Source organism: Phocoena sinus, chromosome 17 (genome assembly GCF_008692025.1).
Source record: "Phocoena sinus isolate mPhoSin1 chromosome 17, mPhoSin1.pri, whole genome shotgun sequence".
Taxonomy (NCBI): domain Eukaryota; kingdom Metazoa; phylum Chordata; class Mammalia; order Artiodactyla; family Phocoenidae; genus Phocoena; species Phocoena sinus.
Genome location: NC_045779.1, coordinates 29478089 through 29481836, shown reverse-complemented (window position 1 = coordinate 29481836; position 3748 = coordinate 29478089).

Sequence of the window (3748 nt, the reverse complement as noted above, 5' to 3'; positions counted from 1 at the left end):
TTTTTGGCAGGAGACTTCCTTCCACACCATGGGAACTTATCTCATTAGTGAGATTACAAATGAGATCATACTATATAGAGTTTTGTTTTTTTACCCCACCCCGAAATATATTGTAAATATTTTTCCATGTAACTAAATCTATTTCTAATCATCATTTTTTTTTTTAAGGTTTGGATGCAAATTGTCAACTTGAAAAGACAGACGCTTTTAGGCAAATCAGCTAAAATATCATGGAAATACTCTCACTTTATCTTCTTTGATTTATGCACAATATCAGGGAAACTTCACTCATCAGTTGGTTGTCGACTTCTTTAAGTCATTACTATTAAAAAAAGCAAAATTTGTGTTTTTACTTGACAGCAGAGATCTTACCTGCAATTTATTATTATATACTAACATTTATCTTCTGTTTTTGCAATTATAAGATAACTTATAAAACTTGAAACTCTACAAGAGCTAAATATTCTATTTTTCAGTGCTAAATGTAGAGCTATGCAAATTAACAGGAATGATTCACTACTATAGTGGAGACAAAGTATTTTCAGTAATTGAAAATTTCTTACTGACTTGTCTGAATTATTATGTTTTTTTGGTGTTATGATAATGAAAAATAGTCTGCCAAGGATAGCAGGAACATTTCTCTCATCTCGGAATTTCACACGAAGGCATCCTACTTAGGGTTCTTTATTATTGGTTTATGAGAGGAAAGCTCAGAGAGGAGCTTTGCACTGTTGGTTCCACACTTCACTTTGTATGTGAAATTGGCTTAAAAGAGCCCCATGCTAATTATCTTTACAAACACAAACCCTGCACCTTGGGGAAAAGGAAGTCAATAAGATGAACACCTACACCTTCAAACTGATGTTTCAGGCATTAGATCACTCTAGAGAAAATTAATCCCAGTAGGTGGGATCTAAAGAAAAGGAAAACTTGAAAAACAACAACAAAATTGCAGCTATTCCAAGAAAAACTCATTCCAAATGAAGCAAATTCTTCATTTTTTTCTGTTAAATATGCCTTTTGGTTATATTTTTTTCTTCTTAATCTAAAGAAGAGAGTATAGAATTGTAGGGCTTCCCAGTGTATCACTCCTTGAGACCTCCCTAATTTCTTGCGTTGCTCTCTTTCTTTCTCTGAAATGTACTAAATACTTACAATAGAATAGAATACAAAAATTCATAATATTTTTCTGTTTTCCACCAATATTATTCATGTAAGAGAGAAATGAGTTTTCCCTAAATGATAGTCTAAGTCTTTAATGAGTTTTAGATTTGGCATTATTCTGTAAATCCTTTCAGTGCAATATTCTTTAGGGACTGGATTATAATTTGTTGAGTATATCTTTCACACACCAAGTTACTTAGTTGACTCAATTTATGACATATAAGCCAGAGTGTTATTCTAGGAAGTTCCTATGGGTTCAGAATCTCTATTGCCTAGGACTCAATGTGCCCTTCTAACTCTGCTTTTTAAAAACGGGATATAGGAGGGAACCCAGCACTGAGTGATTGGAGCTATGCGTTACATATTGTTTTGAACATTATGGCTGACTATTTAATGAGAATTTGTGACTTTGGGGTAATAAGTGGGAGCTGAGGATGAGGTAAGTTCTTTTTCTTTAGAAACTGGAGGTTCAATTTATTTAATACTCTTCAGAAAACACCACTAGAGTAAAGTTTAGCGCAGAATCAGGTGTTGAACACCATTTTCATTTCTTCAACTGGTGTGAGTGTTACAGGAAGCCATTTATAGGCACTAAACACAAGGACATAAAAATAAAAGTTCATTTAAAATGGGCCTTAAGTCTAAAACTTACTTGAACAATTTTATTACTTCAATTAAGATAAAATATATAATTTAAATAACTATAAATAATTAATGTGTAAGTAGCATGTGGTCCCAAACAATGTTTGTGTGGTCTCCAAAACAATGAGGCAATTACGCACAATAAAGAGAAATACACACAGGAGACCCTGCAGTAGGATGCTATTCTACACGTTACTTATCCTTTTGGAGGGGTTCGTTGGGCTAAAAGAACACACTGAAGATGTGTGGTTAACATTTTAACATTTTAAAGCTTGGTGAAAACCCTTAAAAGTTTCGAATGCATAAGTAAATTTTGTCTCCTGGAACGGAATTTATATTGTCAACAACACTTCCATTTAATTGTTGGTGCTTTCCAAAAGAGAACTAATCAGTGGTTTCTATTTACTGTTTTCATTTCTAAAGAGCTTAAAAACCAGTGTTTGTTTTAGACAATTTTCAAGGAAAATTCAGGCTTAGCAGGAGGCTCTTGACAAAGCTCTCCCTGCTGGGTGGCCAGTTGCCTAGAGGGACTGCCTCGCGGGACTGAGGCAGGCCGTCACCGCTGCCCAGGGCCAGGATTCACGGTAGACGCTTCCTATCTGCTGGGCCGCATGTATCCTCACAGGCCTGTGCTCCCTGAACAGGAGAGCTTGCTCTTTCAGCAGCACCTGAACGTTTTATTTCTCTCCATCTCCTCCCTTTTCTTCTCTTTTCCATTCTGCTTATTTTGCCTGTTCTGAAAATTAGTTAAAAACTTGCGACACAAAAGCATAAATTCTTCACCTGCTTACAGCCAACTTTCTCTCTTTGTTTCCCAGTACCTGGCGAATCTTGAGGGTTCTTTTTCATGAAAAGTCTACTATTTGGCACTTAAGCTCCCTTTGCAGGATGGGCTTATTTTCTCTAAGCTAAACCCAAGGTGTATTTTACATTTTCCTTCAAAGTACAGTTCTTCTGGGCAAATCCATGACTAACTGACTCATCACAGATGGTCTCTGTTAAGCCAAACTAAACATTAAACAAAATTAGAAAGGATACGACCATTGAAAGAGCACTAGACTGGGAGACTTGGCCCTCACTTCTGGCTCCTCAACCTCTGAGGGGTACCTGATCTTGACGTGCCTGGCTGGTTTTGACTGAATTTCACTCCCCACACATCAATTATATAAAATTTATCAATGTAAATTATACATAATCAATATATTGATACCTGACCAATACATAAAATATCATTTACTAAAATGATATGTATAACATATACTCATGTATAAATAATTATGAACACAAGGATGAAATAGATAAAATAGATGATATATCATATAATAATTACAATTAATAATTAATATTATACATAATTAATACTATTTTTTTCCCCCACAGATTTTACCCTTGTATTTGCAAAGTGTATTGGGATGGGTTTCTGTCTCAGATGCATCACTCAGAGGGTGAGGCTCATGTCTCTTACAGATGTAGGAGTTAGTGGAGTGCCAGACACAGACTAGTGTGCTCAATTAATGCAGTAGAGGACAGTGATAATTTATACTTTAAATATTATAAGCTCTTAGAGCTTAAAAATATTATATTTAATGTTCATATCATCTGGATATGAGTGTGCTCTGCCTTGGAGACATAAAAGTCCTTTAGAAGGAAGATCTCCTTTATAAACTATTTAACTTTACATGTTCACGTCCTCATTTCACGATGAGAAAACTGAGCCCTTGAGAATTAAGCCCAGGCTCCTGACTTCTCGCCCACTTTGTTTTTACCAGTCAAGCTCTACTATGGATGAGTGGTTAGTGCGGATCAAGGCGGCCGGACTGTAGGCCGGGCCTTCTTTCTAACGAGGGCCCCTGCGCCGGGGGCTCAGTTCTTCTCCCTCTGCTAGCCGGGGATAAGTGGGCGCCGGCACCGGGAGCCTCGGGCCCCGCTCCCTGCCGTGGCC